Here is a 25,761-nt window from a genome sequence, read left to right on the forward strand (position 1 = left end):
CTGACAGTACTGAACCTATATTTGTATAACCGGACAGGAGGGTTACATCTGACAGTACTGAACCTGACCGGATAGGAGGGTAATGTTTGACTGTACTGAACCTATAACCGGATAGGAGGGTTACATCTGACAGTACTGAACCTATAACCGGATAGGAGGGTTACATCTGACAGTACTTAGCCTGACCGGATAGGAGGGTTACATCTGACAGTACTGAACCTATAACCGGATAGGAGGGTTACATCTGACAGTACTGAACCTATAACCGGATAGGAGGGTTACATCTGACAGTACTGAACCTATAACCGGATAGGAGGGTTACATCTGACAGTACTTAACCTGACCGGATAGGAGGGTTACATCTGACAGTACTGAACCTATAACCGGATAGGAGGGTTACGTCTGACAGTACTGAACCTATAACCGGATAGGAGGGTTACGTCTGACAGTACTGAACCTATAACCGGATAGGAGGGTAATGTTTGACTGTACTTAGCCTGACCGGATAGGAGGGTTACATCTGACAGTACTGAACCTATAACCGGATAGAAGGGTTATATGTGACTACAGGACATGGGCAATGCTCTTGTAAAGCTTGCTTCCTCAACAGTCAAAAGAAATTTATATATGCATTGAAACGACAGAATCGTGTAGAGATATACATCTTTGAAACAAACGTGGTCTTCTTATGTTGATGAATGTATATGATTTGTTAAATGGGGATAAAACCTCCACCACACAAGGTACTGGGCGTCCATTGGACGTATATTTTCACTAACCTGTTGTGTACTGAGGACTGAGCGCTGATCGCCGATCGCCGTATGAACCAATATACACTTTCAAATGCTGCTATTTTAAGCCTTGTAATTACTCTCCTTGGTAAAATGAGTCATCGTTACATAAACCTGGCAGTGCTTACATTAATGTTTGGTAATGACTTTTTTTTCTGTCGTAAACAATATACATTTGTATTTAAATATATATTTCAGTTAACAAATTAATGCGTTTTTACCCGTATAATTGCTGAATTGTGGCAACTATTTCCCTCTTTAATTCGGTACTATGCTTATTTTATTCTCCGTAGTTCTGTCATGATTTTCATTTCTGTATTTGAAATTTTAGTTTATTTCCGGTGTTCTGACATGATTTAGATACAGGTATTTGATATTTTGGTTTATTTCCGGTGTTCTGACATGATTTAGACACAGGTATTTGATATTTTGGTTTATTTCCGGCGTTCTCCCATGATTTCCTTTCCGGTATTCGATATTTTTGGTTTATTTCCGATGTTTTGCCGTGAGCTTTATTCCGATATTCGTTTTTTTTTTTTTTTTTTTTGCGATTTTCTGCCATGATTTTATTCCGGTATTAGATAATTTGGGTTCATTTAAACTTTGCGGCGTTTATTCTGTGGTTTTGTCTTGATGCTTGTTTTGTGATTCAATCCCGGACATTGAGATATGTTGGAATGGTTACTTAGGGGTCAGTCTGTATGATATTTCAATAAACTAGGCTATACGCAGATTGGGGGTCAGTAATACAATGTAGGTCAGTCGGTAGAGCATCGGGCTCAAGAAACCTACAGTAAAGGTCCAGTGAAGTTGAGATCTCTACACGGATCTGTGTGGGCGATATTACTGACCATCTCGTGCTACCGTGGTTATGTGGGCGAGATTACTGACCGTCTCGTGCTATCGTGGGTGTGTGGGTGAGATTACTGACCATCTCGTGCTATCGTGGGTGTGTGGGCGAGCTTACTGACCGTCTCGTGCTGCCGTGGTTATGTAGGCGAGATTACTGACCATCTCGTGCTATCGTGGTTGTGTGGGCGAGATTACTGACCACCTCGTGCTATCGTGGTTGTGTGGGCGAGATTACTGACCATTTCGTGCTACCGTGGTTGTGTGGGCATGATTACTGACCATTTCGTGCTATCGTGGTTGTGTACTTCGGCTGGACATCCCAGTTACAACGGATAGCATGCGATGGTCTTACGTATGTGCCATAAGGTAGTCACTAACTACTTCAAGGATGCCTCGCCTCAAAATGGCATTTTGCGATGTACAGAGTAAACTGATCAACTGATCTCAGAATTCTGAAATCAGTAAATCAAACAAAGCACAACCATCTCCAGACATGCTATTCGAAAAGCACAGGTCATTGCCCTATTGGTATGGTGCTGTAGATACGGAAATGACATCGTCTAACAAAGGATTACAACAGGCGCAATTACGAACAATTGATTTCTTTCATAATTCCAGAAAGATCATTTTTCATTTTGATCATAAGCGTTAACTAGATAACACTGGGACATTAGCTTCCTGTGTACCAGAGGACACGTGGGCATTGGCTTTCTGTGTACCACAGGATACGAGGACATTGGCTTCCTGTGTACCAAGGGACACGGCGACATTGGCTTCCTGTGTACCAGAAGACAATTGGTCATTGGCTTCCTGTGTACCAGAGGACACATGGACATTCGCTTCCTGTGTACCAGAGGACACGGAGACATTGGCCTCCTGTTTACTAGAGGACACGGGGACATTGGCCTCCTGTGTACCAGAGGACACGGGGACATTGGCCTCCTGTTTACTAGAGGACACGGAGACATTGGCCTCCTGTTTACTAGAGGACACGGAGACATTGGCCTCCTGTTTACTAGAGGACACGGAGACATTGGCCTCCTGTTTACTAGAGGACACGGGGACATTGGCCTCCTGTGTACCAAAGGACACGGGGACATTGGCCTCCTGTGTACCAGAGGACACGGGGACATTGGCCTCCTGTGTACCAGAGGACACGGGGACATTTGCCTCCTGTGTACCAGAGGATACGAGGATATTGGCCTCCTGTGTACCAGAGGACACGGGGACATTGGCCTCCTGTGTACCAGAGGACACGGGGACATTTGCCTCCTGTGTACCAGAGGATACGAGGATATTGGCCTCCTGTGTACCAGAGGACACGGGGACATTGGCCTCCTGTGTACCAGAGGACACGGGGACATTGGCCTCCTGTGTACCAGAGGACACGAGGATATTGGCCTCCTGTGTACCAGAGGTATCTTCCAATACATTGCCGTATACTGGGTGTGGTCGCCGTTATTAGAATTAGAACACAGACGTGTCGACACAATAATAAACCAATATATAAAGAACATATAGATCAGGTGGCATATATATAGGTAAAGGAACAACGGATTTCTGGAGCATGTATTATCTATCGACATGGGCGGTTTTTATAATCATGATCAGCGATTAGGGTTTTCATTTCATTTATTGAAAAAAAACGATGCCATTCCTCGGCAATTAGGATTTATGAAAAAATAAAATAGCGACGAGATAAATCACAACACAATATTGGGTCAATTCGTCTGTGGATGTTTAAGTATTCAAACGGTCAATGTATGATCAAATCGAGTTATCGTGCTATATTTAGATATTTTTTATAATTGCAAACTTAATTATTAAGTAGTTTATCAGCAATAGCAACCATACCAGCATCTGTTAATCAAGACGTCCATTTAACGACTGTCGTGTAACAGCGTCCTGATTTAGTTACACAATAACATGTAAAGCAACAATATAGATTTGTGGTATCTTAATCAAATCGATGACGCCACTAAGGCAAATTAATTTTGCAATTCATGTTCATTTAAAATTACGCAATATTCAAAATATATCTAATTCAGACAATTAGGAGAGTGGTACACATGCTCTTTATTAAGAATTGCTGAGAACCAATTTGATGTGCATATTTTCACACTTTTAGTCCTTGGTATAACTGACGAGTCCTGGAATGACGAAGCAGCTGAACAATTGATATTAATCATTTCTAATGAAGTTATTCATTTGTAAATTCATCTTTAGATGTGCATGTGATGTTCGCTGGTGTGTCTAATTCGTATGTGTTGTAATGGAGAACATGCTACCAAACATGGCGGACACGTGAACATTGACTATCCTGGCCTTAATTGCTTTCCATCCCAATAACGTGAACTGCAAGTGCCGTATTTGGACACGAAAGAGTGAAGGATGTTCTTTAAGTAAATTAGATTCATTAAAGCCGCGTAATTATAAAATGTGCGGGGCCTCATACTGTAACACGTGTTTGGTGTCGAATATTGTCAAAAAGTCTGCGAAAAGTGAAAACCATTTTTAAATGTTCAGGTTGAATGTTTTATGTTTGACGAGTAACCATACATGAACGCTAAAAAGTATCCATTTCTGTTTTCCACCTTTGCTCGTGCTGTATTCTTCACACGACCTCCATTCCTCTGTTCGCTCGCTTCTGTACCATATGTGTTCCGTAGCTAATTCCCGAATCTACAACTTACGTATTCTTCATTAATAATAAGAAATGTCTGAATATCTCATGGGTAATCATATTTTCCAGACAGCGATTCCAATTACATATTGCTTTTATTTCGTCAGACATATTCAATATGTTGTCACACCCAGACGGTCCAATCGTCAACTATTCTCGTTTTCTATTCTACGCAGAATCATACCTATGTATATCCAATGCATTTAACTGGAGGACCATGGTTCGATTGCATTACAGCAGCTTCCTGTATAGCCCGGATGTATTAGAGGTACATTGTACAGTGCATCCCCATTTATACCAGTTACAATGACTGTACTGTTACCTCGGCTGTACCTAATGTCTACCGTTACACCAAATAACCCCGTTAACCAGATAAAAACAATCACAGACACATTATTTTCTTTCAATAACATTAACATCTTGATCTGTAATAGTTGTCGTGCCTGTCAGAACACGGTATTTTTACCGAGCAGTTTAACGACGTCTAATGCTGTACTCTACAATTAATGACATTGTTGACGAGGAACTGGAGACAGAAGTGATACTTCCCGTCAGAAATATTGCACTCTGGGTAATCACAACTCGTCATATAAATCTAGATAAAAGTCAGTGATTAGATTGTAACGTAAGACTGTTTATCTGTACTGGTACTTGTTAATAATTCAAATAGTGCTACAACACTTACTGTTTCAGTGTCGGTAGCATGGCTTTTCGAAGTTCTGGAGTAATATTACGTTCTGTCTTTGTCAACCAAAATTATATTTAAATGTTCCTCCTACGAACCTCTTATTCAGTCTACGTGTCCAATTGTATGCTTTTGCTAGCAACCAAATATAGCATGTCTTACAGTGAACAAGTTCTGTAGGCTTTCGGAAATGCCGCACTTTAGTGTGCCAATACTACTGAAAGGGGTTTGCTCCTCTCCAATTAAGTGGTTAGACCATTGCGTTTAGTAACAAAACAATTTTGAAAAATTTATTGTATTTCAAGCATTGCCGAAAACCTATCATAGCTTTATTCTGAAAACATTTGTTGACAAGCTGTCCAACAGATCAGCAAGCAACATGGCCTGGAGTCGACTCTTTCTGATCCTCTCCAATAATGCCCTGTTGGCCCGCTAAACAGGACGTCTAACAGTTTATCCCATATAATGATACGTGTACTTTTCTGCTGGAGAAAGTACAGCAGGCATCCGTCCGTCACATTTAGGTCGGGCAGTAATTCTTTCTTTCAACTATTCCACACCCATTTCCGACAGTACACACCAGCGCATGAGCGCGTTAACGACTGGTGAAGGGTAGTCGGTAATTATCTGGGAATGTATGCTGTCAATGTGCTCACAATACCCTTCATTCTTCGGATAGGAAGAAATACAGTTGTGATGCAGTTCAGTTTTAAGCAGATAGTGGCATGTCGAAATTTTCTTTTTATTATTTTCCCCAACTGAAACGAGACAAATAATAGTATAGTGAGAAGTTTAATACCCGGGATTATCGTGTACTCATCCACGTGCGCTGTGTACTGGTATCACGCTTATCGCACCTTAACCCTTTCAACCCTAAGAAACTTTAGTGGACTCTTCCATTCAATCATCATTTGAAGTCCAATATGGTCATTAGGGGTGAAAGGGTTAATGCGTGTAGTCTGCAAACCCAATCCATCCGGAATTGGTGATATCTCTGTACGGAAGTCAGTGCAGTCTGAATGACGTTGACAAAGACTAACTCGGGATATGTAGGAATCATCGTTTGATTCAGCTTGATCAAATGTAAGACAATACACTGTCTTTCTAAGAGACATTTTCTGTTAATGGAAAACCGTTGTGATCTTCCTTTTTTTTTATTACTTTTGTCATTTTAAATGTAAAATAACACGAGACAATCGCCTACAAAACGTTTGCTAGGATTACTGTGAATATTTCATAGCGTTACATGACTATTGTATTACGTTGTATACGCACTAAAATCAATAACATATTTATATTCATACATGGAATGCAAAAAATCATCGATCTGTCTTTTTGGGATATCGGGTGTCATGAAATCACAGAATGCAAAATAGAACGAGACAGAACTAAGGCTTGCTATTATCACCTTCCCATTATAGCCTCGCACGTAAATATGAGACTTTTTACGAAATCTTCGTCAAGTTTGTGAATGTTTAGGGGATAGTACGTTGTTTTGAGGGGCTATACTTGCGATCAGAACATGAAATTTGGTTTGAACTCGAGACCGATAGGTCGAGAGTTTAAACCAAATTTCATATCGGTCTCGAGTTCAAACCAAATTTCATGTTCTAATCGCCAGTATAGCCACGAAAAACAACGTACTATCCCCATTCTAACACATTGAGGCTCCTACTATCGCATATATTTAGAAACATTGTTTTACATCGCTACCAGTACGTGACGTGCCATACTGTGACGGATTGACCAATCAGAAAGAAGCTTTCAAAGTCGGTCAATTGGCCACGCCCATACTGGCGAGAGTTCGATCTGTATGTTGACGAAGCGGTGTATTTGGATTGTTGTAAAGTCCTGTTACCGAAGATTAAACGACGTATGTGGATTTACGCAGTATGAATAAGGACATGGGCGTTTTGACAAAGTCAGTGTTGATGTGTTTCTACAGGCTCAACCGTTATGTGAAGTTGTGTGTACTTGTTCCATTTCATTTCGGATTTTAATTTGCTAACTGTTAGATGCCTACACACGGACGAAATGAACGTTTCAATCAATAAATGACGGTAAGAATGATGTTAACGACTTTTTGTTAAATTCATTCAGTTCATTCATTCTTTTCGATTTCTTCACTTTCGATTCTAATCTCATGGGTCAATGGAGCAGTGTTGAATTTCGCTACGAGTCGAACTTGACGCCATATTGTTTTGATTAGAAACGAGGCGTGGCTTAACACGATAGATCATGGATCTATAGCAGAATATTTACATTTGGATGGCAAAGCCATGATATAAACAAACTAAACAAATTTGCAGTCTATGAGAGTATAACTGACACCCAAAGCGTGACACCATTCTATGCATAACTGACACCCAAATCGTGCATTCGGGTGTTATTCATACGCGACCGGATCCCCCGGAACTACTTAAGCTTGCACCAATGTAAACAAATGGCATCTTATCATTGCTCATCATTCTATCGGATAGAGTACGAGACCAGAAAACAAATCTTAAAATGTAAAACGAAAAGAAAGGTAAGAATGGTTAACAATCACGAAAATGGAAATAAAACAAGATTTAATAAACACATTTGTTGACAGATATTTGTTCCGGGGCCAGAGTGGAAAATCATTACACACCACATTGTTTGCGCGCCACCGCCATCCAGTGTTTGGATGACAAAAATTTTGAAACCCGACACATCATGTTTATGTCAAATCATAAGAAAGAGGCTTCTCTCCGGTCGTACAATAGAACAGTTTCTTCTTCACAAAAGAAAGCATTATCGTGTCTAACGCATCCTAAACTTGAAACAGCCATGGAAGTTTTTTGGTACCCGTCACAAGCAACGTTGTCGCTGAAGCTCGTCTAACTCCCTCGGCCACTGTCACTTCTCTCATTGGTCGTATCCCTGACACCGGTGCTGTTGTAGCTACTATAAACTGTAATCAGGTTTCCATGCAATCAAAGAACATGTTTACATCTGGTTTTTTGGCGAATTCCACTTTCTCCCACTGCACATTCAACTTCCGTAGCTAAACTCTGTCAATGCTGTCAGCCGTTGCTTGCGCGTGGTGACGGGTGAAATTTCCATCCGCATAATTGTTCCGGATGGTAAATTTAAAAAAAAAAATCCGAAATCGTTAACAAACTGAATAATTCATCCGTATATTCTGAAATACTGACTACCAATATTATTGATATTGTTATTAAAATATCTGATGATGTTTTCAGTATTTTTTTAATTATTTCCACGCACTATTTTTTTTTGTTTTTGTTTGCCAATCAGCACGTGAATCACAATAGGCTGTTCAATTTGTTGACCTCTGACAATGGAAACGTCGGTAAAAGTCAGATTTCAAATTATAATGAAAATTAAAGTTGAAATCGAAAAGAAACTAATATAGAAAACGTAAATATAAGCATTAAACTGTCTTTTTATGGATTATATGGTCTATATAGATGCCAGAGCTTTGCAGACAATCATTTCATAATGCGCTAGCGCGCATTATGAAGATTGTCTGCAAAGCTCTGGCATCTATATAGACAATATAATCCATAAAAAGACAGTTTAATGCTTAATTAGAACAAGGTCCGTAACCAATCAAAACACGCGTTGCAAACGAATCGTGATAGAATAAACTATATGTCGCGACAAAGTAATGTCTATGTTAGATATATCAAGGTTTATGCCTAATGGTACATGTAAGAGATACACATTTTTGCTCGATGAAATGAAATATGTTGCCGAACATATTTGAAATGTAACAAATTTTTGATCAGTTAAGATGGTCGGGGGAAGGTGTAATCTGTTAAAAAATACTTTAATATATTGTATATATATAACTACCACTATGACTTCCTGCACGTAATTTCAATCAATACTCAACCATGGGAGTGTAACGGAAGTGTCATGTCGGGTTGTTTCTTCCTCTCTACGTCGTACAGGCATATACTTATAGATAAACCTATAAATTATCAGTTTGCCTCTAAGAAACAGGTTTTATTATTATAAATAACCGGCATCTCCTATACATCATTCTGTCAATTTGTCAAACCGTCTGACTCCATGACCTTCACAGGCAGCTGGGGGTCAGCTTACACACCCTGATCCTATCTAAATCCGTCGATGATTGATTACTATAATTCACATGTAGTATATGTCTGTGCAACGTTAAATTTGCAATCCAGGTATTCTATATGTCATTCTAACATCTCTAAAATTCTGTTTCTTATTTAAAAGTAAGCATATCCCTTGTCAAAGCATGTCAAGATTTACGCGTGAAGACATTATAACATAAACATCAGTTAAAGGCCGTTACACCAACAGATCCTCTATGATTGTCACGGGATACTCACTGGACTAAACACCATTTACCTACTGTAAGAACTGACTATAAATGGTTACTGTCATGTTTGATAAGACCATGATATTGTACGTGTATCAAACTATTGTTTAGTCTCTAGACTCGGCAACGTAGGCAACATCACTAACACTAGTCGCTAAACTAAATCTCAAATCACTTATTAACATCACTAACACTAGTCACTAAACTAAATCCCAAATCACTGATTAACATCACTAACACTAGTCACTAAACTAAATCCCAAATTACTGATTAACATCACTAACACTAGTCACTAAACTAAATCCCAAATCACTGATTAACATCACTAACACTAGTCACTAAACTAAATCTCAAATCACTGATTAACATCACTAACACTAGTCACTAAACTAAATCCCAAATCACTGATTAACATCACTAACACTAGTCACTAAACTAAATCTCAAATCACTTATTAACATCACTAACACTAGTCACTAAACTAAATCTCAAATCACTGATAAACATCACTAACACTAGTCACTAAACTAAATCCCAAATCACTGATTAACATCACTAACACTAGTCACTAAACTAAATCTCAAATCATTTTGACCTGACAACCATCCTGTTGTATGTGAAAAGCTAGGACACCCCGCATTTTGTACCTTCCTGAACACCCACATTCCTTCATCCTCTTGACACTACAAATCCTGTAGTATAGCTCCTGCAAATCTTTGGTATAATCCGGCTTTTACTTTACACAGACGGAATCATTCTGTCTTATTAATGTCATTGATACAGTAGTATTGCTTGTTATAACATCAACGTTTAGGTGGCAAATCCACGATATAAATTTACAGTCTATGAGAGCATAACTGACGGCCAAATCGTGACGTCATGGTATGCGTATGAATATATTTTATTTAATTTCAATTTCAACAAATTTTATTGTACAAGATCTTATAATTTATTTACGCACACCATAGTCATTCAATGGCTGAATGATCGCAATTTCGAGAAGCGGCACATAAACGTTTATAACCAAACAAAAAAGTAAATCTTTTCTTTGGTCGTGTAAGAAGACTGTATCACAGGGACACTCAATATCGTATTATTTAACGTAGGCCTTAATGATAGAGTAAACAGACAACTCCAGCGAATGTATAATCTACTATAGTGACGTGTCCCTGTGTCCGCCCCTGTTGGAAATTGGGTCATGGGGTCAATTGGGCCGCGTTCCTGATATATTGTCTAAAACTCGAGCAGTTGTAGCAACTGTCAACTGTCGCCATGTCCATAGGCAGTAGATGAATAAGTGTTTGCTAAATCAACGCGGTCGTACGCAAATGATGATTCGACGGTGTTAAGTGAATTAACTCATGTGCAAAAGTTGTTCGGGGTGAAAATTTGAAAAAAAAAATCATGGATTAGACGTTATAATGGAAGATCTACGTTATTTGAAGGTCGATGTAAGTATTGGTGATCATATGATAAGATGATAGCATCAGTATATCACTGACAGTTTTAATGGAATATGAAACTAATAAAATCTCCCGAGAAAAAAGATTTCCAATCGAACCTCAGACCTGTACGTAAGTAGAGCTTTTCATAATTACCGCCTGTGAACGCTGATCCATATTACATGTAGCTTGGAGACATGTTGGACTGTGACATCCAGTTAACGACAAAGCAACGTGGTGATAAATATAGAAGTGATAACTCCCCTTTATGCGATAAAGAAGAAAATCCACAACAATTCGTTGCATTATCTTTATTTCTCTCATAAGGTCATGCTTTTATTCTTCCATAATTTAATATTTATTCTAATCTATCAACGTAAAATGAAAAGTTATATGATTATTCAGGACAATTGTGTTTTAACAAAACATGTAAAAAAAAAAAAAAAAAAATCTATATTTGGATGACAATGTTATTTCCAATATGAGAACCGAAATTTCGACAAAGAACCTATCTGGCCTACCAACGAGAATTAGAGTAAATTGTTCTTGAAAAACATATGGAAGAATAAAAAAAATCATCTTGTAACACACGTTAAATACGGTAACAATGTGATTATTGTTTTTTCTGACACTCTCAAATACAATATATCTTAATCGTCAAAACGTTATTTAAATGCGGAATCGCATGTGACGTCACATTAATAACGGTTCCTTCTAGTTCGCGAGGACAGCGAATCAATGTAAACGGTTTGTAATAGGTTTACATAAGTAGCCTCTAATTAGTGTTTGTAAATGAGGATATGTCAGAGACAGCCATGGAGTTGACATAAAGTCAATATTGAATATATAAACGGATAAAATGGCAGTACAATTGATTTGTTTTCTTTACTACACATCTGTTACTCAATGCTTTATTTATTCTTATTTATTTATAAGGTTTTTTTTATTAATGTCTCAAAAACAACCTGTGGTTTCCGCCTCTACCACATTGTATCCAAAGTTATGTATGTCGTGTGCCAGTTCGTGTGGGAGGGAATTACACACGAAATCCAATATATACGAACATATCAAACCAAAAAGTATAATAAAGAAACAGTGATCATAACATAATATAAAACAACCCTCGCAAACTAGTTTTGTATTTTAAGCCAACCTTTGCATATTAATTTTGTAATACATGTATAAACCTACCCACGCAAAGATTACACCTTTTTTTTAAAAATAAGAATCTGACAAATGTGACAACATTAGATTACTTGCGTGGATGCTGAATTTTGAAAACGTACATCGGCCTTATTTATTATTCGTTAAAACAATAATAACTTCTCAAACTGACTTAAGATATTATGTGATTTGTTTAGAGAAATGATATTCCTAAGTTGTTATATTTTGTTGACTGGTTTAGATTTCCGACATTTCCCTTCTGGATTCCTAATCACTCGCATAATTAACTGAATCAAAAGCCATACGAAGGAGAAACAGCTCCAACAAGTAGTTACATTTATTACTATGCTGTATATATAATTCATCTATTTTAGAATGTATATACATCTCGTGTGTCTATTATGTCGATTTGTATATATTGATACTGTATGTCCGAGTGTACGTCTTGCTTCCTAATACATTGTACATATGATTAACAATGGTCGGCACAGACCGCCGCAATTCCACTGACGTCTGAATATGTGTTGACCACCACAATAAAGGACTATTGACCCTTGTGTTCATACAGTCGGGACAGCAATTGCTTTAATCGTATTAGAAACATGTTAACAGTATTACGTGTTTGCGGGGGTGGTGAGAATGTCATTATACTTCATGAATATATCCATGAGTTTGACCATTCATCTCAGAGATACGAATATTTAATTATTTTTATGTAATTTGTCTTAATAAGCAGTCATAGCAGACGGTTCTCTGTACACTGAACCAGTATATATATCCCGAATGTCCCAACAACTGTTCTGTACACTGAACCAGTAGATATATCCCGAATGTCCCAACAACTGTTCTGTACACTGAACCAGTAGATATATCCCGAATGTCCAAACAACTGTTCTGTACACTGAACCAGTAGATATATCCCGGACTGTCCCAACAACTGTTCTGTACACTGAACCACTAGCTATATCCCGAATGTCCCAACAACTGTTCTATACACTGAACCAGTAGATATATCCCGGAATGTCCCAACAACTGTTCTGTACACTGAACCAGTAGATATATCCCGGAATGTCCCAACAACTGTTCTGTACACTGAACCAGTAGATATATCCCGGAATGTCCCAACAACTGTTCTGTACACTGAACCAGTAGATATATCCCGGAATGTCCCAACAACTGTTCTGTACACTGAACCAGTAGATATATCCCGAATGTCCCAACAACTGTTCTGTACACTGAACCAGTATATATATCCCGGAATGTCCCAACAACTGTTCTGTACACTGAACCAGTAGATATACCCCGGAATGTCCCAACAACTGTTCTGTACACTGAACCAGTAGATATATCCCGAATGTCCCAACAACTGTTCTGTACACTGAACCAGTAGATATATCCCGAATGTCCCAACAACTGTTCTGTACACTGAACCAGTAGATATATCCCGAATGTCCCAACAACTGTTCTGTACACTGAACCAGTAGATATATCCCGGAATGTCCCAACAACTGTTCTGTACACTGAACCAGTAGATATATCCCGGAATGTCCCAACAACTGTTCTGTACACTGAACCAGTAGATATATCCCGGAATGTCCAAACAACTGTTCTATACACTGAACCAGTAGATATATCCCGGAATGTCCCAATAACTGTTCTGTACACTGAACCAGTAGATATATCCCGAATGTCCCAACAACTGTTCTATACACTGAACCAGTAGATATATCCCGAATGTCCCAACAACTGTTCTGTACACTGAACCAGTAGATATATCCCGGAATGTCCCAACAACTGTTCTGTACACTGAACCAGTAGATATATCCCGGAATATCCCAACAACTGTTCTGTACACTGAACCAGTAGATATATCCCGGAATGTCCCAACAACTGTTCTATACACTGAACCAGTAGATATATCCCGGAATGTCCAAACAACTGTTCTGTACACTGAACCAGTAGATATATCCCGGAATGTCCAAACAACTGTTCTGTACACTGAACCAGTAGATATATCCCGAATGTCCAAACAACTGTTCTATACACTGAACCAGTAGATATATCCCGGAATGTCCAAACAACTGTTCTGTACACTGAACCAGTAGATATATCCCGAATGTCCAAACAACTGTTCTGTACACTGAACCAGTAGATATATCCCGGAATGTCACAACAACTGTTCTGTACACTGAACTAGTAGATATATCCCGGAATGTCCAAACAACTGTTCTGTACACTGAACCAGTAGATATATCCCGGAATGTCCAAACAACTGTTCTGTACACTGAACCAGTAGATATATCCCGAATGTCCCAACAACTGTTCTATACACTGAACCAGTAGATATATCCCGGAATGTCCAAACAACTGTTCTGTACACTGAACCAGTAGATATATCCCAGAATGTCCCAACAACTGTTCTGTACACTGAACCAGTAGATATATCCCGGAATGTCCCAACAACTGTTCTGTACACTGAACCAGTAGATATATCCCGGAATGTCCAAACAACTGTTCTATACACTGAACCAGTAGATATATCCCGGAATGTCCAAACAACTGTTCTGTACACTGAACCAGTAGATATATCCCGAATGTCCAAACAACTGTTCTGTACACTGAACCAGTAGATATATCCCGGAATGTCCCAACAACTATTCTGTACACTGAACCAGTAGATATATCCCGGAATGTCCCAACAACTGTTCTATACACTGAACCAGTAGATATATCCCGAATGTCCAAACAACTGTTCTGTACACTGAACCAGTAGATATATCCCGGAATGTCCAAACAACTGTTCTGTACACTGAACCAGTAGATATATCCCGAATGTCCCAACAACTGTTCTAGTACACTGAACCAGTAGATATATCCCGAATGTCCCAACAACTGTTCTGTACACTGAACCAGTAGATATATCCCGAATGTCCCAACAACTCTTCTATTCACTGAACCAGTAGATATATCCCGGAATGTCCAAACAACTGTTCTATTCACTGAACCAGTAGATATATCCCGAATGTCCCAACAACTGTTCTGTACACTGAACCAGTAGATATATCCCGGAATGTCCAAACAACTGTTCTGTACACTGAACCAGTAGATATATCCCGGAATGTCCCAACAACTGTTCTGTACACTGAACCAGTAGATATATCCCGAATGTCCCAACAACTGTTCTGTACACTGAACCAGTAGATATATCCCGGAATGTCCCAACAACTGTTCTGTACACTGAACCAGTAGATATATCCCGGAATGTCCCAACAACTGTTCTGTACACTGAACCAGTAGATATATCCCGAATGTCCCAACAACTGTTCTGTACACTGAACCAGTAGATATATCCCGAATGTCCCAACAACTGTTCTGTACACTGAACCAGTAGATATATCCCGGAATGTCCCAACAACTGTTCTGTACACTGAACCAGTAGATATATCCCGGAATGTCCAAACAACTGTTCTATACACTGAACCAGTAGATATATCCCGGAATGTCCAAACAACTGTTCTGTACACTGAACCAGTAGATATATCCCGAATGTCCAAACAACTGTTCTGTACACTGAACCAGTAGATATATCCCGGAATGTCCCAACAACTGTTCTGTACACTGAACCAGTAGATATATCCCGGAATGTCCCAACAACTGTTCTATACACTGAACCAGTAGATATATCCCGAATGTCCAAACAACTGTTCTGTACACTGAACCAGTAGATATATCCCGGAATGTCCAAACAACTGTTCTGTACACTGAACCAGTAGATATATCCCGAATGTCCCAACAACTGTTCTATACACTGAACCAGTAGATATATCCCGAATGTCCAAACAACTGTTCTGTACACTGAACCAGTAGATATATCCCGGAATGTCCAAACAACTGTTCTATACACTGAACCAGTAGATATATCCCGGAATGTCCCAATAACTGTTCTGTACACTGAACCAGTAGATATATCCCGCAATGTCCCAATAACTGTTCTGTACACTGAACCAGTAGATATATCCCGGAATGTCCAAACAACTGTTCTGTACACTGAACCAGTAGATATATCCCGAATGTCCCAACAACTGTTCTGTACACTGAACCAGTAGATATACAAATGTATCTCGGAATGTCCCAACAACTGTTCTGTACACTGAACCAGTAGATATATCCCGAATGTCCCAACAACTGTTCTGTACACTGAACCAGTAGATATATCCCGGAATGTCCAAACAACTGTTCTATACACTGAACCAGTAGATATATCCCGGAATGTCCCAACTAACTGTTCTGTACACTGAACCAGTAGATATATCCCGCAATGTCCCAATAACTGTTCTGTACACTGAACCAGTAGATATATCCCGGAATGTCCAAACAACTGTTCTGTACACTGAACCAGTAGATATATCCCGAATGTCCCAACAACTGTTCTGTACACTGAACCAGTAGATATACAAATGTATCTCGGAATGTCCCAACAACTGTTCTGTACACTGAACCAGTAGATATATCCCGAATGTCCCAACAACTGTTCTGTACACTGAACCAGTAGATATATCCCGAATGTCCAAACAACTGTTCTGTACACTGAACCAGTAGATATATCCCGAATGTCCCAACAACTGTTCTGTACACTGAACCAGTAGATATATCCCGGAATGTCCAAACAACTGTTCTGTACACTGAACCAGTAGATATATCCCGGAATGTCCCAACAACTGTTCTGTACACTGAACCAGTAGATATATCCCGGAATATCCCAACAACTGTTCTGTACACTGAACCAGTAGATATATCTCGGAATATCCCAACAACTGTTCTGTACACTGAACCAGTAGATATATCCCGGAATGTCCAAACAACTGTTCTGTACACTGAACCAGTAGATATATCCCGAATGTCCCAACAACTGTTCTATACACTGAACCAGTAGATATATCCCGAATGTCCCAACAACTGTTCTGTACACTGAACCAGTAGATATATCCCGGAATGTCCCAACAACTGTTCTGTACACTGAACCAGTAGATATATCCCGGAATGTCCCAACAACTGTTCTGTACACTGAACCAGTAGATATATCCCGAATGTCCCAACAACTGTTCTGTACACTGAACCAGTAGATATATCCCGGAATGTCCCAACAACTGTTCTATACACTGAACCAGTAGATATATCCCGGAATGTCCCAACAACTGTTCTATACACTGAACCAGTAGATATATCCCGAATGTCCCAACAACTGTTCTATACACTGAACCAGTAGATATATCCCGGAATGTCCCAACAACTGTTCTGTACACTGAACCAGTAGATATATCCCGAATGTCCCAACAACTGTTCTGTACACTGAACCAGTAGATATATCCCGAATGTCCAAACAACTGTTCTGTACACTGAACCAGTAGATATATCCCGAATGTCCCAACAACTGTTCTGTACACTGAACCAGTAGATATATCCCGAATGTCCCAACAACTGTTCTGTACACTGAACCAGTAGATATATCCCGGAATGTCCCAACAACTGTTCTGTACACTGAACCAGTAGATATATCCCGAATGTCCCAACAACTGTTCTATACACTGAACCAGTAGATATATCCCGAATGTCCAAACAACTGTTCTGTACACTGAACCAGTAGATATATCCCGAATGTCCAAACAACTGTTCTGTACACTGAACCAGTAGATATATCCCGGAATGTCCCAACAACTGTTCTGTACACTGAACCAGTAGATATATCCCGAATGTCCAAACAACTGTTCTGTACACTGAACCAGTAGATATATCCCGAATGTCCCAACAACTGTTCTGTACACTGAACCAGTAGATATATCCCGAATGTCCAAACAACTGTTCTGTACACTGAACCAGTAGATATCCCGAATGTCCAAACAACTGTTCTGTACACTGAACCAGTAGATATATCCCGGAATGTCCCAACAACTGTTCTGTACACTGAACCAGTAGATATATCCCGGAATGTCCAAACAACTGTTCTGTACACTGAACCAGTAGATATATCCCGGAATGTCCCAACAACTGTTCTGTACACTGAACCAGTAGATATATCCCGGAATGTCCCAACAACTGTTCTGTACACTGAACCAGTAGATATATCCCGAATGTCCCAACAACTGTTCTGTACACTGAACCAGTAGATATATCCCGAATGTCCAAACAACTGTTCTGTACACTGAACCAGTAGATATATCCCGGAATGTCCAAACAACTGTTCTGTACACTGAACCAGTAGATATATCCTGGAATGTCCCAACAACTGTTCTGTACACTGAACCAGTAGATATATCCCGAATGTCCCAACAACTGTTCTGTACACTGAACCAGTAGATATATCCCGAATGTCCCAACAACTGTTCTGTACACTGAACCAGTAGATATATCCCGAATGTCCCAACAACTGTTCTAGTACACTGAACCAGTAGATATATCCCGGAATGTCCCAACAACTGTTCTGTACACAGGGAAGCACCCCAGCCCGCTGATAGAACAACCATGATCGATGGCCATCTCTTCGCTTACTATCTTAGTAATTCATATTAAATGGCCATTGCTAGCCAAAGCAATCATATAGAGGCCCGGGGTCAGCTCTGCAGAGACAATTCCGGGATATAGTGACAAATCTGTAAAAAGGAAAGTACATTTAAACATAAGGAATGGGCACGAATTATTTATCCGGCTTTCACTTTGTTGTTAGCATCACCAAATTGTATCTACAAGGTGATTTTATAAAAAAAAATTTTTTCTTCAAAATGTCATCTCTACCATTCTGTCTTGTCGACAATGTGTGACGCCTTATGGAAACGCGTATACAACATAAACAATACATGTTAGTCCATACTAGTATATTAAATATGTTTGTACTTAACCAATGAGACATATGAAACTATAGGAATAACTCGAACGAATTTCTCTTGTATGTTTTTTTCCGCTCCAGTCTAAATCACATCACCGTAAACCATGTCTAACTAAATCATTAACTGAAAGGCCCTAACCACAGCCTAACATGTATTTGTGTATTGATTCTGAGTTATTTCATATTGCTCCGAGGTTTTAACTGTCGTCTGTATAAGAAATAAGGGCCCCCTCGGACTAGTAAGCATTAATGGATAAAGTGGCTTCGGATTTCGTATTCTTACTTTCTATTTCGGCTTGTCAATACTCTTATGACATTAAGAAACGGTGCCTGATCTAATAGTGTCCCATGTAAGGCAACCAATAACACCTTTGTTAAATTAACAGTTTGTTAAATGTCTTACAACTAGCGAAGCATTCATTTTCCGATTGTGTACACTCGATGGTTATATAACAATGCTATACCTTAGATATATAGCATGCAAGGTATAGCGTTAGAGTATAGCATGATTTTATTTCCCTCGGGGATACAATTTAATTTTATATAACAGATTCCGAGGTTCATTTATAAGTCTTCATCTATTATATAGTAAACTTCTCCACCAGTAATCGCATATTTTTTGCGCTGGCCAGACACCTCCCAGTGACTTTAAAGAAACATACCTCTAGCCTCAATGTCCATCGCTTGTCTATCCCTGACGAGATGCCTGTTAAAGTGTACAACATATATAATGGTGTGTCAGATCATGATATATCAAAAACCAAACAACAACATTTCCGGGTGTCGTTTCACAGAGACACAGACACACAACAGTTGTTACATTTATATTTGTTGTTCCATGTCTAGATAGACAGATTTACATGTGTTTTCACAGAGACACATTACCGTTGATGTTTCATGGCCAGAAACACAGGTGGACATGTGTTTTTACAGAAATACACCTGATTGAATGTTAGGATTGCATATTTTTTATTAATATTTCATAACATACATGAAAAACACTGCTAAACGTGAGAAAACAATATTCGTCCATGTTGTTTATATGGTAATTCTATTGAATCCCGTATACATACTGGGGTCTTTTATGACTAGTTGGCTATGATAAACAACATACAACTACTCACCGCCTATTATGTTAAGAGCCTCGGGATAACTCATTTACTTACGCTTCTTCTGAAGGCCAGACATTTACATCGATTTGCGTTTATATTGATGGTGTTCGTTAAATATATCTCATAATAGGCCTGTCGTTAACAAATCACTGACAATATCATTTAAATGGAAGAAAAATCGACAAAACTGTATTAAAATACAAATGTTTTTGTTAGTTTATTTTTTCCCCATAGACAAACTGCACGACAGTCTTCCCTATTTAGTCTATTCTTGGGAAAGACATGCTCAATTACCACGCACATTTAAACATCCATTTTGAGCGATGACTTTTTCCCATTGGGAATTCCATTCTAAATTCGCCATGGTTGATATTCTGGAACAGTGCATTCACCGTTCATAATGGAATATATTAAGGGAAATGAAAAGAGACAGTGCCTGAGTCTGGTCCGATCATTCCTAATGACCAGTACGTTGACTGATCACACGTGATCGATGGAAGATACATCAAAAGTGTCATTCACAGGCAACAAATCGCTTCAATTGATGCAACATACAGGATGATATTCTCCTGCAATAAAATTACACATGCACACTCATAGACCGCAATTAAAATAGGGCGCTCTCATGTCAGCTCATTGACCATTATGTAAAGGTCTGGTGAAATGACGTAGACTCTTCTGGCTGTGCTTCGTGTGTGTTTCATGTTTCTTTGAAATGATTCATTGCCAATAGAATCACTGACGAGTCCTGGAAAATCAAAACAAAAGTATGATGTCTTTAGCATTACTGATGAATGTTAGCAGGACACAACAACAATACGATGATAATAGCATCACATGAAGAGTCATGGAAAGTCGAAACAACAGTATGATGTCCCTAGCTTCACTGATGAGTGATGGAAAGTCGAAACAACAGTATGATGTCTATAGCTTCTCTGATGAGTCATGTAAAGTCGAAACAACAGTATGATGTCCCTAGCTTCACTGACAAGTCCTGGAAAAGCGAAAGAATAGTATTATGCCCATAACATCACTGACGAGTCCTGAAATAGCAAAACAACAGTGTGATCCATAGCATCCATAACGAGTCCTGGACTAGCGAAAGAACAGTATTATGCTCATAGCACATTACTGACAAGGGCAGGAAGGACGAAGCAACAGTATTGTGCCCATAGCATTGCTAATGAGGCCTGGAAGGGCAAAACAACTCTATGATGTAATTAATGTCACATTTCGTAATTTGAAATGATACATTTATATTTTAACTTGCTAACTGCTTGTCTTTTATTTCTTAACATTAATTTTCTGTTGTTATCCATTTGTAATAATACTGTACACTAGAGCCTATCCAGTGGTCAATATGCCAACAGTGTATGCCATTGTTTCTAGGTGTTTTGAAATGATGAATATCCTTATAGATCGTAGTCATGATAACGTAAAACCACTTCAATTACAATTAACATGCAATCCTTACATTTACCATTAACAATATATAGTTAACTATAAGGTATACCGAAATTGTAACTCAAAAACGATAATAGGAAGACAAAACCACACGCGTCTCCTTCTGGTTGTTTCTTAGAAAAGTAGAAAAAAAATAGAGAAAAATTTAGCTCCTAATCTTACTATAGTAGGAGTACGGGCCAATGTTTTTTTCTGAAATACTAGTATGACGCATGTGAAAAAATGTAGAATTTCTCGGATACTTTGAAAAAAGACATTGAAAAACCCTGTTCTGGTTGTGTGACCGTCTTCCAGTTTATCGACGACATCTCTCATGCTTACTTAGACTCTAGGTAATGCCATGATCTCAAAACTAAAACCGGGGTGGTAATACTGGAAGTATAGGGCATATATTCGATCACTGGATATGTCTGATTTCTGATCGCACAAGGAAATAGAATACATGAAATCATCATAAAAACCAGAACACCCATAGTCTGTATCAATGAAACCACGTGGTGTTGTTTTCTGACATCAGTCACAATACTCAACGTATCAATAGCAGACAGTTTCGTTTTGACGTTCCCAACACATAACTCTAAACAGAATCGGTAATGTAATCGCTATGCGTAAGGTAAGCACCGCGTGGGAACGTGGGCTCGCCTTGTATGGGAGATTAACGTTACTGGAAGACGATATTGTATACAGTCGATTTCATCACACGCTTTGTGGATCAGCCGCTGTATTGTGTTTAAATACACGGTATAAAACATATAAATCACCCACACACAACGTTCTCGTAAGTTACATTTATGGACAACATTATAGAATCCGAGACTTTATTGCTTCTACTCAGACTGTCCCACTGTTGTCATAACATTGCTTGACCTTGGTAAAAATGGGGGTGTTAATGTGACATGGCCTGGTAGCTAACTGGTGAAAAAAATGACCTGACTTTGTAGTAAGAGGACATGACCTTTATATTTGAGTTAGTGAGCTTGACAGGTCTACTAAAGCGACCAGACCTTTTTATTAAAGTGGCTTGATTACCTGTACTAAGATGGCCAGGTTACGAAAGACTAACCCGTTTTACTAACAACGATAGTGAATGTGACATCCATATAAGGAGAGGCAATAGAGAACGGAAATACAGACGTCCCTCTTGGTGTTATGTAGGCCACAATCATTTATGGGCTGTCCTCTCTCGTAGAAGATGATGACACACAGGAAACCCATCGATTCTGAAGAGGGCATTAGTCATACAATAGTGTGGACACAACAACACAATGATGTTCTAAAGTTACTTCTGTAGTTACTGAATAATTCGGAATGTTTTTATATGCTGGACCTGAAGGAAACGTGAGATTGTCAATATCTTTTGCATAGTAATACTGTATTATTGGTTGAATTAAAAACCCTTTTTCTATTGTCATTTTGTATTGAAATGGATATTAATATGAATGGAAAGTATATACATTACGTAAATAATACAATAAAACTGATATTCTATCAAATACAGTATACACTTCACTGTGGGGAATAGATCCTTATTCATAGATATATATTAGTATGCATACAACAAGTGGAATAATTTGACATTCATTATGTTTATGTTGCATAATATTTGTCTTGTTGTCCTCATAGACAAATCAAACTACAAAAGAACGTCACAGCCTGCTGTATACGAACATTCAATTTGTCATTTTCTTAGAAATTGCATTAGCAGCAATAAAGTAACAGTAAAAATGTTTTTAAAATTCTGCACCATATTTCTCAATTTGATTTTACTCAAGAAAGGCCAGTGATTATACTAAATGGTAAGCATCGACAGGTTTTCTCAGATGTCATTTAGAAGACAATAGAAACAGACCAATTATATTCCTATAACAGGCAGCAAATAAAACACGGCTTTATTGCAGATTGGCACTTCTAGGGACAGGTGATAGGCTGTATCCGGCATCCATTGATTTTGTTAAGAGAGATCAATGAGCTTTTTTTTTTTTTTTACTTCAAACTCGTTTGTCTATATCAAGAACAACTTCCACTTTTGAAACGTATACACGCGTACAGGGATTTGGTAAACCATCCAATGTACTACTGACGTGGTTATAAGGTCTAAGATGTACCTCGCATATTAAAACCCGATTGGAGTAAGTGTATAGATAAATGTATTCATATGTACACGTCGTCTGATGGTGTTATGTATAGTGATACTACATATTTACCACGTAAAAGACTTATCAGAAGTATATCTAGTAATGTTCTATATATAGGTGAGGATGCACGTCATGCCATAAGTCATACTGTTATGAAGATGATGGAACGTTTTTGACGTATTTCTGCTATTTTTTTCAACGGGCTAGCCATGCGCCTCCTATAAAGACAGGCGTATGTCTTAAACTTCAAATAAAATGGTTTGGGGTGTTGTTATTTGGCTGTATGATATTGTAATAGGACTGTAAATGAATCGCTCCCTTAGTTACGTCACCAGTACGGCCCAGGAGACGACCATGGATTCTTCAGATGCTCCATAACAGTGTGAACACTTCTCACGCAAATCAATGGTAAATATTTACAGTGTATCTAATACGTCCATGGTACATTTTAAATAAAAGACAGATACGTCTAACATCCATATCTATAAGCCGATGTAAGGATACATGGATGACTACAATAGACTCAGCGACTCATATCTGCACTTTTTCATGTTAAGTGGCAAACAAATCGCGGAACAAGCGCCACCCTGACTGTGTCTAACGCAGAAACAAAGACAAGCGGTGACGTAACTAAGTAACCTCACGTGACTCGTTCCTTTTAGGACCTACATTGGCTTGATTATGTCATGTCTTCAAGTCAATCCGAAAGTCGGTAGATAATAACTAAGTTACAAAATAGCGTACTGATGCCCTGAAAGTACATTTAGTCTTTTACTGGTTATCAACATGTGCATATTTCTTTTCTAAAAGAGAAAAAAGTTTCAAAATATTGATTTGCAACATTACAGTAACATTGTTCAGGCACCCTGGTATTTTGGCGGCACTTCCAAAAGTTTGATGTTTGTAATGCGGATTACGGCGCTCACAAAACGCGATATTTAGATAAGAGGCGGGGGCCGCGGTGGCCGAGTGGTTAAGGTGTACCGACACTTTACTCGTATAACTAGCCCTCCACCTCTGGGTTGCGAGATCGAAACCTACGTGGGGCATGCGCAGTTGCCAGGTACTGATCGTAGGCTGGTGGTTTTTCTCCGGGTACTCCGGCTTTCCTCCACCTCCTAAACCTGGCACGTCCTTAAATGACCCTGGCTGTTAATAGGACGTTAAACAAAAACAAACAAACAAACAAACAAAGATAAGAGGCGGTCATAAAGGATTTCTTTGTACGTGTAATCATTCTACTACCAACCTCATAAAGATAGCCAGGATTCAACGATTCAGGATTAAAAAGAAGTGTTTTGAATGCATTTTATTGCAAAAGCAACAGGTCGATGTGTGATATTTATTGTATATTATGAAAATTAAAAAAGACATCCGAAACACATTATGTACGTACAGAGCACAGATAAAAAGCAATAAATTATTCGACGCATCACATGATTTGAATAAACTGCGTTTGCTGGTTCCTGATCAAATTTTCTAGCGAACTGCATTGTTTTCTTGCCAGTTGCTGTGTAACATGAAAAGTTGACAAACAGAGATACAGTCAAGTTATGCTTACAGATGCCCGGTAACACTTTCAAACAAAATTAGCAGGAAAACAGACAAAATCAAGAAGAAATACATTTACAACCGTTTGGATATCTATCTAAAACATAGCATGGTCAAATGGTATTTTACTGGTCAAAGTGTGCATAATACTTAAGAAACAAGCACGAAAGGCATTCTTGGACATTTGCAGCAATTTTCTAAATCAAAATTATGGCCAAATAGCTGATAGTATGGTTAGGACACAAACATCTTAATGACCGCCGGACTGCTTTTCTATGTCTATGTTCGCTGTCATAATGGATCACACTTAGTTTCAGGTAACATTCTAGAATCCTTATTTCAGTTAGTGTAACATTACTACGAAGTTATAGCGTGTGTGTCTATTTTATAAAAAATCAAAAAGGGGCTGCAAATTAAAGTTAGAACTAGGATAATATCAATTTCGTGAACAAGTAGCTGTACACTTAAATTTAAATCAGTACGTTTAGATACTGACGCAGATGTTCGTACCTACAATTGACACAATAGATTTAAAGTAAAGACACAAACACAATGTTTATTTGTCAGGAAAATCAATATCTGGTTGTACGGACTCTGTGTTTGAACCTCACCTTTTTATCGACATACGGCATTAACGGCAGGTAAGAGGCTGTATTACTT

Source organism: Pecten maximus, chromosome 1 (genome assembly GCF_902652985.1).
Source record: "Pecten maximus chromosome 1, xPecMax1.1, whole genome shotgun sequence".
Classification (NCBI taxonomy): Eukaryota; Metazoa; Mollusca; class Bivalvia; order Pectinida; family Pectinidae; genus Pecten; species Pecten maximus.